The 14,743-nt window shown below is 38.0% G+C and overlaps 1 pseudogene; it reads right to left on the bottom strand.

Moving 5' to 3' along the window:
- Positions 1-14,194, bottom strand: part of LOC149170645 (protein argonaute 4B-like) — a 100,056-nt pseudogene extending 85,862 nt beyond the window's left edge.
- Positions 14,195-14,743: the final 549 nt, after the last annotated feature.

Below are 14,743 nucleotides of genomic sequence, written 5' to 3'. Positions count from 1 at the left end.
CGTGAGTTATGTTCCCTTATTAGGTGTGCATGGAATATTGCCGATCGCCGACAGCGATATCGCATCGGTGGAGACCAAGGTGCCATTCTAATGCATTTCTCATGTCATTGCGATATGCGATCTTGCGATCGCTTTATCGCAATAACAAAAGATTGTTTTATTATTGGAACACTATTATTCAAAAAGGCTTAAATACATAAACTCATTTGATTTTCATACCTTTTTGAACACAAAAGCATTGATGCCAATTAAATTTTAAAAGGGACCCATTCCATATGTTAATTTTTTGTGAATGAAAATGTTATGAAATGGGGGGTTGTTGTAGAGCACAACAATTGGCGATTCGCTGGAAGGACCAGATATCTCTGAAACTAATACAAACACTTAAGCTTTTCCAAAATAGAAACTCAATCAGAAGGGGAAACTTCTAATATAACTGGATATTCATGCGTTCTGACCAAAGTGAACTTATTCTGTTAACTTCTTCCCATTTAGTTTCAAGAAAATAAATACATTCTAAGTTTTTAAAATAGGCTTTTATTGGTTTATAATGATAAAACAGAAAACTTTCCCAAATCAGCTTTTATAATTAACCCCTCTGTCATAGGTAGAGCCTCTGTTGCCAGCAAACGTTTATAGTCTCGACAGGGATACCTTTTAACCATAGTATTGTCCACTTTTCCATTCACATAAGAGTGTGATTAACAGAATGAATCCAAAATATGTTCCCATATTTTATTTTTCATCTGTTTTTCTTTGTTATTGATAAGATAAAAAGCCATTGTCCTGGTTTGGTGGCCAGCTATTGACAATGCCATTCACTGGTAATAATTTAACTGAGCAAGATGGCTCGTGATGAGACCTCTTGTCTTGAAATTTCAAGCCATTACCCTGTTTTGGTAGGCAGTATTGGTAATGTCAGTCAACCTATTTTCCTATGAACATGGTAAGCAGGCTTGTAATAAGACCTCTTATCTTTAATCTTTTATATTTTAGAATTACACTCTGAGTAACCATAAACTTTAGTGAATGGGGTGAACAATCTTCTCCTTAAGAGCAAATGGATGATAGGTGAAGAGTTGAAGATGCTGAAAATGGGTTAGTTTCTATCTTAAAATGGATAACCTTTGGAGACCAGTTTTGAAAACAGAAAATGATTCACAGAACTTTTACCTTTTGAGAAGAGTCTTCAAAAGTTAGATTGTAGTTTCAGAACACAAGGATATCTAATTTCCTAAAAATTATTCCTTTTGATTGAGGGTTCTATTATCTAAAAGCAAATATTCATATTATTTTTGTGAGACAGCTTCATCAAACACAGCAAAAGGTCAATGGGGATACTTTACAGTTTTATTTCCTACCGATCCTACAAACTACGCAAATCTACAAAGAGGAGAAGGGATTACCTTCTCAATTAAAGAATTTCTTCAGGATCAGGCCATTAACAGGGAGAGAATCTCTCAACCCTGATAAGTCTTGCAATATAAAGGTTGAATGGCCTATCTTCTCACAGATCTGAAATGGTCCAAGCCACATTTTCTGAAATTTGGTATGCTTACCTTTATCTTCATGGGCCTTGTCCCATTTGAGAACTAAGTCACCAACTTGAAGCTGTTTGGAACCGGATGATGCTGAGTCAAAGGATGCTTTGATGATTTGTTGATGTTTGGCATGAGTGATTCTGGCTTTTTCCCTTTCTTCTTCTAATTTGAGAATTTGGTCATGTCTAAGTTGGATAGAAGAAGAAGGAGTCTCTTCAATGTACTGTACTAGGGCTAAAGAGGGAAGAACAAGATTCGTAGGCAATACGGCTTCTTTTCCATACACCAGATTGAAAGGAGAGGTTCCTATAGAAGCCTTTTGTGTTATTCTATCAGCCCATAATGCAAATACTAAAGATTTGTGCCAGTTTCTATGATTCTGTTCAACAGTTCGCTTAATGATTTTGATGAGATTCTTATTAGTAGATTCGGCTAAACCATTTCCCTGGGGATAATAATTAGCAGAATACTTCAGTTTAAACCCCCTCTTAATAGCGAAATCATATATAGCATTTCCTGAGAAATAGGAAGCATTATAAAAAACGAGAGTGTTTGGGACACCAAACCTGGTAATGATGAATTGGTCTATGAACTCGATGATTGCCTCTGAATTCGCTGCCTTCAAAGGAATAGCCTCTACCCATTTAGTAAAATAATCGGTAGCAGTGAGGATATACCTATGTTGTTTGGAAGATGGTGGAGTAATTTCCCCGATGATATCTAATCCCCATTGTTCAAATGGTTGTTCAATGTTGACAGGTTGCAGAGGGAAAGCTGATTTCCGTTGTCTTCCACTAGATGTTTGGCAATTAAGGCATTTCCTTACATACTCGTGGCAATCTCTAAATAGAGTGGGCCAATAATATCCAGCATGAATAATCTTGTGAGCTATTGTGTCTGCTCCAAAATGTCCTCCTGCTGGTCCATCATGTAGCTCCTGCAAAACCTTTTGAGCTTCAGGTTTCTCAAGACATCTTAACAGGATAGAATCATAATTTTGTTTAAAAAGCACATCATCAATGAGAGTGAAATTCTTTGCTTTTAACCTAATGGCCCTTTTATTTTTGTAAGATAAATTTGGAGGAGCATAACCGTTCTTCAAATAAAATATTAAATCTGCATATTGAGATTCAGAATCAGTGACACTTATCTGATTGATTGATTCAGTCTGATCCATATCGCTTGATTCAGGGATGTTTGATGCTCCTGCCAATATCCTGCAAAAACCTTGGCCCCTAACAATCTTTGATGGCTTTATTTCTAAGTCATACTCTTGAAGCGCTGTAACCCAGTTAGCCCTTATTTCACCCAATTCTTTCTGAATTAATAGTTGCCTTACCGTTGGGAAAGGGACTATGACTTTTGTGTGAGTTTTCAAAAGGAAGGGTTTGTAATGTTTGACTGCTTTGAACACAGCAAAGGCTTGTTTCTCCACATCGGAATAATTCAATTCGGCACCCTGAAGATTTGAGCTAAAAAATGATATGGGTGCTTCTAAGTTGTTATCATTCAGTTGTGTGAGTACTGCAGCATATGAAGAGTTGGATGCGATAGTATACAATGTAAAATGATTAGAAAAATTTGGAGTATTCAAGGCTGGGGCATTGATTATTGATTGTTTGATAACATCAAAAGCTTTCTATTCTTCTGATCCCCACTTGAAGACTGAATTCTTCTTGATCATTGTCTGAAGTGGTAATACAATTTGAGAAAAATCTGGAACAAATCGTTTGACAAAATTAATCTGACCCAAAAATGACTGCATTGATTTTTTATTGTGTGGGAAAGGGATTTCAGAAATTTCCTTAATCCGATCAGGATCAATATAAATGCCATCTTTGGATACTATAAAGCCTAAGAGTTTTCCTTGATCAAGAGCAAAGAAAGACTTCTTTGGGTTCAGAGAAATACCATATCTTTTGCATCGCTGAAAGATTTGATTTAAGTCATGCAAATGATTATTTCTCTTCTTAGAATACACAGTAATATCGTCTAGATAGATGACTACTGATCGATTAATCAACCCTTTAAAGGCTATATCCATGGCTCTCTGGAATGTCGCTCCCGCATTTATGAGTCCAAAAGGCATTTTCTGATATGCATAGGTTCCCCATTTTGTTCTAAATGTAGTTTTAAGCTGGTCATCAGGATGAACCAGAACTTGATTGTACCCTGAAAAACCATCTAGAAAGGACATCAATTCAGAGCCTGCCACTGATTGGAGAATTTGCTCCATAGTAGGCAATGGGAAATTGTCTTTTAAGCTCGCTTTATTCAAGTTCCTGAAATCAATACAGATTCGAATGTCGCCATTTTTCTTTCTGACTGGCACCATATTAGAGACCCAGTTTGAATGTCGGACCGGAAAAATAATCTTGGCTTTCAAGAGCTTGTTAAGCTCTGACTTAATCTGGCTCTCCAAATTTGGATGTATTTTTCTTAACTTTTGCTGAATTGGTTTCTGATCAGGAAGCATAGGAATGGTATGCTGGATAATAGATGTGTCATATGTCTTTAAGTCATCATATTTCCACGCAAAGACCTGTTTGTTTTTTCTTAACAGTTTAATAAATGCTTCCTTTTCTTCCTGGGAAAGTCCTATTCCTAAGTTGATGTTTTGAGGAGCATTGTTGGTGCCTAGATTTATTAATTCAAACCTAAGGGTAGAACTTTGAAGCTTTGCATTAATTACAGGTTTAAACCTGTCTTTGATATCATAAAGATCTTCTAGCTTTACCACTGGTTTAGGGATCGAATTTTCTTGGGGCGCTTCTTTCATTTGGGAATCATGATCATCTTCCTCAATAACTTGATTATCATAAGACTTCTCAGAAGTTAAAAATTGTAAAATATCATCATCATGATTAAATACTCTCCAATTAGTGACATTGTTAGGAATTGAAGGCCTAAAAAGTAATTCTACAGAAAATCTATCAGGGCTGTAGTCTTCAGAAGGTAGAAGCTTAGAAGCTACATTGACTAGTAGGTCGGCTGCCGAATTTTGGGATCGAGGAATGGAGGAAATGTTGAATGCCAAAAAGTGTGAGGTAAGCTCTTGGACTAACGATTGGTAATGTTTAAGGTGAGTCGAAAGGCAATGAATTGCATTTCTAACTTGTTTGACAATGATTTCTGAATCGCCGAATACTTTTAGATATCGCACCTCAAGGCCGATTGCTTTATATAATCCCTGGATTAAAGCTTCATATTCGGCTGTATTATTAGTGCACTCAAATTCTAACCTACAAGACAGCATTGTCTTTTCTCCTTGCGGACTAACCAAAATGCAACCTGCTCCTGAGCCTTTAGTGGACTTAGAGCCATCAAAATATAAAGACCAAAATAAAGGAGTATTAACAAAAATATCTACATTTTTCTCAGCATCATTAAAACATCTGGACTTATCAGTTTGTGAAAAAATTTCGATTTGAGATGTAAAATGATTGACTGAAAAAGGAGATGGTTGGGCAACAAAGTTGCCAAAGAATGATTCTGACGAATAGTTCCCCAAAATGTTGTTGTTGAATGCCACAGGTTGGTTTTCTTGCTCAAATTCAGTAACTGTGTGGGTCATATGCTTCTCTCGATCGATCCTTATTTGATTTGGCTTTCCCTTGTAGGGAAGCCACATATGTGACCAATCTGTGGAAATATACCCATGCAGTTTTTCGGACCAATCTCTGCTCAAAATTAAACCATAAAATTCAAGTATGTCGGCAATTAAAATGTCAATTATCTGTACAACCCTAGGGTCGGCAGACAACCTGATGGTTACAGAATTAATTTCTCCCACAACCTGCACTTTATTCCTATCCAACTGTACAATATGAGTGGCAGACTTCTGGGGTTCAATGTTCAGCTTAGAGCAAACTGAAGCTGGCATTATATTAGATGAAGCCCCTGAATCAATTAAACAGTTGTGCAGGTTTCTATTATAAATCTCATAAGTCAGCAGGAAGGGTGGAGTGTGAGAATTTGATTTATCTCCAATTAGAACTGAATCGGTAGCTTCAACCATACCTGCAGGAGGCTGGCCTAAATCGTTGGCAGCTCTTGCACTAGGAAGGGGAGTAGAGGGAACAACATTTAATTCTTTAAGAAGCAATTTTTGTTGATGCTTTAATTTGCTAAGCTCAAACATGGTTATATTTGCCTTAGTTTTCTTCATGTCATCAACAATGTTATACTCCATTGAATCAGATATCACTAATGTCTTGGATGTTGAAGGAGAATTAGAAGTTGAAGGCTGGTTTTGGGGAACTACTACAGGCAACTTCTTAGGGGGAACTTTTTCCTTTGCTGTAGCAGCACCTGCGCTCCTCTTCTTTGAAGTTGCCTGGGCGGGTTCAGAAGTACTTTTACTTCTTGTAGTAACCGGAAAGGCTTCTTCTTCATTCTCGGTATCAGAGTTTGGGAGTATAAAATCCCACATTCCATGGCATTCAGCTACTTCTTCTTCATCATCGGTTTGTGAAGTTGTTTCCTCTTCCTCTTCTTCTTGCTCTGAATCTGCGTTAGATATAACATTGGGCGGCTTTGATTCAGTTTTCTTATAAGTTCTAAATGGTCTTTTGTTTGAGGTTTTGGCCACCTGCTTCTTTCTCTCAACCATTTCGTTAGACAATGTTTTATGGACCTTTTGCAAACCTTCCATGTCATACGGGTCCTTTGGGTTTTTCTTCTGGAATCTTCTTTAAACGAGACTTTTTTAGCTTTTCTATCCTCCAAAGCAGCTTTCTTTTCTAGAGCATTGATGCGCTTTTCAACAGCAAGTGCTTCTTTCATGTTTTCAGCTAAGGTAGGTTTCCCAGCCCTGTCTACAAAAATAGCTATGTTGGCAGGTAGGGTAGTAATATACCATTCGCTTCGGATTTGTTCACTTGGTTTAGAAGCGGTAGGGATTTTATTCAGGAGTTTATTAAATCTGGCATTAAACCTGCGCTGCCTTATTTTTCGCCTCGGTTACTTCTGCCTGTAATGCATAAATCTCCTGGTCCTTAGTCTTCAATAGAAGACTTACCTCCGATGCCTTGTCAATAGTCGCTGCAGAATAAGCTCCCGCAAACTGCGACAGCTTTGTTAGATCATCGGAGGGGTCCAATTCCTCCTTCCAGACTACATTGCCCGTGACTGTTTGCTCAGGAAAGATAGAAGGTTGATCAAGCCTTCGTCTCTTCTTTGAGCGCTTAACAACGGCTTTATGCTTTGGGCTGTAGAAAACATCCAGGGGAGGAATATCTTCCACCTGGAGAACAATTTGATCAGAAGGGTCTTTAGTAATTACTTCGACATCCTTTGAAATGGGTGGGCCGCTGGCTCCGCTTAGAACCTGAGAAGAAGTGGTATCTGGTGCATCACTTGTTTTAGAGGTTTTTGTGTCCTTGGAGCCTTCCTTTCCACTGATAATGGAATCGAATTGGTTCCATTGTTTAATCAATTCAGGATCAATGGAGGTCTGTTTATGTTGCTCTGTGTCGGATTTGCTCCGCTCTTTTTCTTGTTCTAACCTCTGCTGCTCCTCTATCTCTTTTCTTTGTCTCTCTTCTTGCTCCCTTTTCTGCCTATCTGCCAATTCCTTTTTCTGCCTATCTGCCAATTCCTTTTTCCTCTGTTCCTCTATCTCTTTCTGCTTTCTCTGTTCTTGATCCTTCTGCGCCTTTTGCTGTCTTTCTATCTGCTCCTTCTTCTGCCTCTAAGCTTGCTCTTTTCTTTGCTTTTCTGCTTGCAGCTTCTTTTGCCTTTCCTCCTGTTGTTTCTTTTGTTCCTTAGTTGTAACAGGAGGTTGGCTCGTCTGTTGCCGACCAGGTTCACTTGAGGAAGACGCTAGGGTTGTTGATAATAAATCTAGAGGCAGAGTTTGCAACCTCTGCTCTCTAAGTTTATTGAACCTCTCTAAGTTTATTGAACTCAGTTAACGTCTCATCATTGTATTTCATTCTAGCAAGCTCTTTGGCATGGCCTAATGTATCGGCGGCGACGAACAGGTCATCAAACATATCCTCTTGATGGTCAACTTTTGTTAATTTGGCCTGTTCTAGGGCAGTGTAGGCAGTTTTGTTTGGATCATATAGTCTACTTGGGATAGTGGCTAGGGATAAAGCTTGCATCTTTATTGCCTCTTTTTCTGCATGCTTGAGATTATGCAGACTAAAAATACCAATTCTCAAGGGAAAAGAGGGCCAGCCCCTCTTCTTTTCTTCCTTGAGAGTTTGTGTGACACTCTCGGCCATAATCTGGTAGGAGATTTCTCGGGCCAACAATTTGTCTGGAACATATAAAGGGAGAACATGCGGCCTGGCCTGGCTCCCAAAAACTCTGATATAGGTGAAATGTTCTTCCCCGAACCAACTTGCTACAGCTGGTAAGTCAAAAGAAGCTTCATAGGAAATTCTTGGGATGGGTTTGTCATAAATGGAATAGTAAATGGGCACCATGAAACCATTGCAAATTTGATACAAATGGTCCTTGTAAGAGGACTTCCACAATTTCTGATGGTACAAATGAATGGGTGAAGGGTCTTGTGTGGTCCACCTCCAACCGAGGATGGGAAACTCAGAATTAAAGCACAAGGTATCCATAATGTAAGCAGTATAATAAAATGGTGGGATTTTCCTTTCGGTGACTACGGATTTAGCTCTAAAGTCACGAACAGCTACGACCAACTTATCAGAAAGAATGGTGGCCCAATCCATGATTATACTATTAACAGCTGCTTCCATTAGGGGAACCATTTCAATGTTGAAATTAGCAGAGTCATGCAACCCCCATAGTCTACACATCATAATCCCCGCATAGCAATAGGGAGAAGCCAAAGAATCGACGGAGTACTTACCCGAGCTTTCGTGCTTGTGTTTGGCCGGATTCTGCCTCCAATCCCGGATGGGTTCAGATGGTACTTCTTTTTCTGCTGCAAATTTCTCCACAAAGGCTTTGTTATAGATTTGCTCTAGTTCAGGCAAATGGTACATTTGCCTTAGGTTATCTGGCTTGAACGACCCGAAAATCCTTCCATCCCTTGTGTGAAACGTTCTATCAACGATTGGAATTTCTTCGATTGCCCAGCGCACTACATCAGTGTAGGGAAGGACCTGCTCTCTGGCTGCTATCTTGTGCAGAAAGGAGTCGGCCAAGTCTTTGAGAGTAGCATCGGACTTCCTTAGTACATCCACACTAGCCTCTGTCACTGTCACTTTCGGTTGCTCAGCCTCTAATAGATTATATGTGCCCTACCATGAAGTCCTAGTGAGACCAGTGCACGTAGTGTCTGAAATTAGGCCTTTCTTCTTATCTGTGGCAGCTTGTCCTGCAACAGATGTATCAGCGTAGCCCGTAATCCTCTTGGATTTCTTCACCATCATGCTCAGGCTTCTCTCAACAGATGAATTCTACACAAATGCAAGAGAAATCGTAACAAGGAAATAACAATGACAATTCATAACGGGAAAGATATATCATTTGAAGCGTGGTGAGATTAATTCTCAAAAGTGGCTGCGGATCCAATCACTAGGAAGATATTGCAGATGCATTAATGGTGATTTAAGGCCTGCTACCCATTAAATGACTATTACACCGTTATCTGGCTGAATGACCCCCTTAAGCATGCAACAGATATTTTGGTGGTTAAACGCAAGTGTTCGTTAATCGAAGGGGCAAAGTTTTAAATACGCATGCATTACCTTATCCCTGCATTTAACGGCATTTTGAAATTTGTGCTTTATCAACCGGATATCAATATAACTTTAAGGCTTCAAGCGATGACTTTTTGAGAATGTCGATCGCCGATGAGCGATATCGCATCGCATCGGGGGTTAGACCCGAGCACCTTATCAAAGTGCATGGGATTCTGCCGACGGCCGATAGCGATATCGCATCGGGTCGGGGTTTATAACTTAAAGCGTTTTTTCCCACAAGCGGTAGCGCCGATAGCCGATCACCGATATCGCGTCGCGTCGGGGCGTGAGTTATGTTCCCTTATTAGGTGTGCATGGAATATCGCCGATCGCCGACAGCGATATCGCATCGGTGGAGACCAAGGTGCCATTCTAATGCATTTCTCATGTCATTGCGATATGTGATCTTGCGATCGCTTTATAAAAATAACAAAAGATTGTTTTATTATTGGAACACTATTATTCAAAAAGGCTTAAATACATAAACTCATTTGATTGTCATACCTTTTTGAACACAAAAGCATTGATGCCAATTAAATTTTAAAAGGGACCCATTCCATATGTTAATTTTTTGTGAATGAAAATGTTATGAAATGGGGGGTTGTTGTAGAGCACAACAGAAGGTTCCAATTTGAAATGTGCATGTTAAATCCCCTTATGAATATGAAATGCAAAAAATTTGGCATACCAACATCAGTTCAAAACAAGGCACACATAAAGCAAACCCTTCAACCTATTTAATCAAATGAAGATGAACAAGTGCATACTTCCTAGAGACATGTTGTCTCAAAACTATATCTAAAACCCTCAATGCATTTTGGGCTTTATCAAAAACCTCTCCTTGAATAACAGCCTACAAGGCTTTCGCTGAGATCTTTGCAGAAAATGTGATTTCTACCTTGAATTTCTCCCCTATATCTTCTCTTTTCTTTTTTACTGCTTAATCTTACTGGAGCGTCCATTTCCTATAGGCTTAATTAATTAACCACGGCAATTAAAATGAACAAAATGCATCAACATTACACTGTCATCCCAACCTACCCGAAATTTAACACTAGAGCACAGAAGTATGGCATTCAAAAAATCATGTATGATCCTTAGTCCTATAACTGCAACTAATGCTAGGACTTGAAATAATAAATTATCACACCAACACTTTGCACCCATTTCACCCATCATTAATAGTGAAACCTGGGGTGTTGACATGAAAGAAGACTGCATGGTAGCTGATGGAATCATCCCAACAAGTGGAGACACCATGCCTAGCAGTCCAATTCCAGGCAAAGCTCCAGCCCCAACAAATGGTAGCATTATTGGGACAGCCTAATCCAGCAGATATCAATGATTCTACCTGGCGGTCCCATTTTCTCTTCTTCCTGCAATATTACACTCACTCAACATTTAAATAGCATATACAACAAACCATTAACTATAATTGGTTCTACTACAAGCAACAAAACATGGTGTCTTGATGGCAGAGAAAATAAAGTTTTCCTATGAGATATTCTTGAGAGTTGGATGTATAAAGTTAGATTAATCTCAATCTTTACAGAAGATACTAAATAGACCTTAATATCATTCCAACTAAGACAAAATACATCAGGAAGAAAAAAATGCAACTTTATCCTCCTTAGAAAGAAAGAGCTAATAAGAAATTTAATCATCAGCAAAGCCCTGACCACAAGGTTTCAAACAATGGATAGCTATTCTGCCAAGGATTGAAAACATGCTTGATTTGTTGTCTAAGAAATTTACAAGGAGATGTTTACATGAAGCAACATTACAAGGTTCAAAAAGTTTGGTAAGTCAAGTGGAGCATGTTCAAAAAAGTTCAAGATTTTGAAAGAACTTCACAAAAATTGAATAAAATTTTCAAAAATATGGAACAAATAAAATTATATAAATTACACAGTAATTCAAATAATCACAACATAATATATGAACACACAAAAACAATAATTCCAAAAAGAGATACATAACTCTCAATAACATAATAGCATTATCCATAGTTTATAGTTTAAACTAAGAGTTACGAATATTTAAACATTTGTGACACCAAGACCTGCTTCAAAATCATAACATGTGTCAAGATTTTCATCTAATGCCTCAGTATTAAATGTGGGACTCAAAAGTAGGTTTCCTTGCTTTTAAATCAAATATTTTAGACTTCTTTCTTGCATTTTCAAGGGAAGGTTCAGAGGTTAGGCCCAAACCAACTTGACCCATCCAAGAGGTTCAGATATGATCTGAGACATGTCTCGCCGGAGATAGCAACTATGTTTCTATGTTGCAAAATGGAGGGTTAGCACCTTTACACCTCATGTCCCAATCAATCCAGTGATTTGAGGACTTCTGTATTCCTTGAAAACATCCCAAAAATGGGTGGGGATACTGTCTAGGACCCGAGCACTTTTAGGGGACCATCCCCACATTCATGGTGAAATTTAAGGGAATTTTTGGGTACCTAATCAACCCATCCAAGAAGTTTAGGATTTGACCTTAGTCATGTCTAGCCAAAGATAATAACTATTTTTCTATGTTGCACAAGTATGTGTCCCTACATTTAAACCTTGGGTCCCAACTAAGCCAGCATTGCACGAACTTTGGTACTCATTGCAAACATCTTGAAATAAGTGGGGATGCTATTATGGAGTCAAAGGATTTTTGGGGACTACCCCAACATCCCTCAATTTTTCAACTCAAAGATATCCCTCCTGTTGTAGCTTTCTAATTGGGTTAAAAACTGGAAAAAAAATAAATAATTCCACTTGTATAACATGGATCCCATTCACTAAGGAGCAAGGCCTAAGTAATAAATCCTAACCTAAGTTAATTCTCTCATTTCATGCTTCATTTTACTCTCAATGAGAATCTCAAGTATACCTATGCACAAATTCATAGACATCCCTCATGTTGTAGCTTTCTAATTGGGTTAAAAAATGGCAAAAAAATGAATAATGCCACTTGTGTAACATGGATCCCATTCATCTAAGAAGCAAGACCTAAGTAATAAATCCTAACCTAAGTTAATCCTATCATTTCATGCTTCATTTCACTCTCATTGAGAATCTCAAGTATACCTATGCACAAATTCCTTTGGTGACATATATCTATGCACAAATTCCTTTTGTGACGCCATTCTTCCCTAATTCTCAGAGTCTCACATATTACATCACTTGGCACATTATTATTCCTAAAAGTTCATACCTATTCAGTAACTTAGTTCTATTTCATCATTCATGTGTATGTGTAAGCCCAAGGCATTTTCTCAACTAGTTGTTGCCAGAATTGATCATTTGGTTACTTCCCTGCCAACAAGTGTTCACATAGAATTCACTTTAGAAAGGTGGACTAGTCTATGCCAATGACTTTACTAAGGATACAATGCGTAAAGGTGGGGAAGAATCCCTTTGATTTCCCCATGATATTTTCCTTGGGAATAAAGATAGATAAATAGATATATGACATACTGTGTTAATTGGGTTCATCTCAGGTGGTTGGGAGGAATGATTTTTATCTTCCCCACCACCAATTCAATTCCTACAATTGACATCTCTCTCTCTCTCTCTCTCTCAATATATAGGTGGTTCTAATGAATGATTGTTATCTTCCTCACCCCATGTTCAATTCCCAGAGAGATATAGGTGGTTCTAATGAATGATTGTTCTCTCTCTCTCTCTCTCTGTTCAATTCCCAGAGAGATATAGGTGGTTCTAATGAATGATTGTTCTCTCTCTCTCTCTCTCTCTCTCTCTCTCTCTCTCTCTCTCTCTCTCTCTCTCGATATATAGGTGGTTCTAATAAATGATTGTTATCTTACTCACCCCATGTTCAATTCCCAGAGAGATATAGGTGGTTCTAATGAATGATTGTTATCTTCCTCACCCCATGTTCAATTCCCACAGGTGACATTCTCTCTCTCTCTCTCTCTCTCGATATATAGGTGGTTCTAATGAATGATTGTTATCTTACTCACCCCATGTTCAATTCCCAGAGAGATATAGGTGGTTCTAATGAATGATTGTTATCTTCCTCACCCCATGTTCAATTCCCACAGGTGACATATTGAGCTCATATAGAGTATATTATTGGAATGACTTCAATCCTTCTTGTTGTATGATCGTGAGCCCTAAATAATATCTCACCCTTGCCCATGAGCTTGAGGGTGGGGTGCTTTGTTACATGGTAAAAAAATATACATATACATATATACGTATATATACGTGTGTGTGTGTGTGTGTGTGTGTGTGTGTTTGTATACACACGCATATCTTTCCTACAAAATTAGTTACAAAACAAAATCATGTACCCTAGGGCCTAGATCACCACAAGTGTTATTTTTAATATAATTCTTGTAAGATATTTTTTATTAATTTTTAGGGCTCAAATTCCAAATGCAAGCCCTATATTAATATGGGTTTTTTTGGGGCTAAGCACAGGGCACAGAAGTAACTCCATGCTTATTAGGCACCCGCATTCTCACTATAGCTAGGGAGGTCAACATCGGATGCTTACAAATTTTTGAAATCTAGAATAGAACCTTCTTAAACTCGAATCTATTTGAACTGCAAGGGATAAAAATAAAAACATGTGATAACCTCTCAACACTTATATATCTGATATTAAGATGGATCTACACTAGTTTATCTTTACACTAGCATTTCTTTTACATTAGAGACTGGGCATCATCTTTTTTTTGTTTTAATTTATTCGATCCACACTTCCTCCCAAAAAAAATTAAAAAAAGGAGTGATTGACCCTTTCTAAACCTTAATCCTAACCTATTTATGAACAACTGCACCTTTTAGTTTGGATCACATCCTTTTGGCTTCTCATAGAACGTTTGTTAGCTTATGAAAAAATTGTAGTTATGGAAAATACCTGAGAGTTTTTAACAGGAGCTCTTATAATGGCAATCAGGAGCTCTGATTTGAAGTGTTTCTTGGGCTGATTTGGATTGTTTCTTGACTGATTGGGATCCATAATACTTCTTGAATTGATTTTTTAAGGTGATCTTGGGATTAATTTAAAGTGATTCTTAAAGATGATTTGAATGTGTTCCTTAGTAGATCAAGTGTTGATTCAGAGTTGTTATAAGCTTGATTTGTAGTGCTAATTCACAAATTCAAAATTGCTTTTGGACTTCCACCACCAGAGTGTTAGTTTAGCTGTCTGTAGCTTAAAAAACCTTTCTTGTTCCAGCAGAGTATTGAATTGTAGTAAAACAATCATCCTTTTAGCAGTTCATAGAGCAGTTACGAAGGCACACTAGAAATTATAAAGGAGATAGACAGATGGAGGGGGCATGCATTGTTTTGGCATGAACATGCCATCCTTTTTTAATTTCCAGACTATATGTTTTCCTAAATCATCAATTCATTCCTAATTCTGAGTTTTTTCTTTAATTAGTTTTGCATGCACTATTAAAGGGGATATTTCCCTAAACACTCATGCATGAGGATTTCAATCTAAGTTAAGCAAGGCGGATCTTTGGAAGGATGCATGCTTAAGTATAATTGCAAGTGTTGATAA

The sequence above is a fragment of the Pinus tabuliformis genome, chromosome 4_2 (assembly GCF_031772625.1).
Source record: "Pinus tabuliformis cultivar Carrire ecotype Pingquan chromosome 4_2, CPIR1, whole genome shotgun sequence".
NCBI classification, from domain to species: Eukaryota; Viridiplantae; Streptophyta; class Pinopsida; order Pinales; family Pinaceae; genus Pinus; species Pinus tabuliformis.
This window is presented reverse-complemented; position numbering and strand designations above follow the sequence as displayed.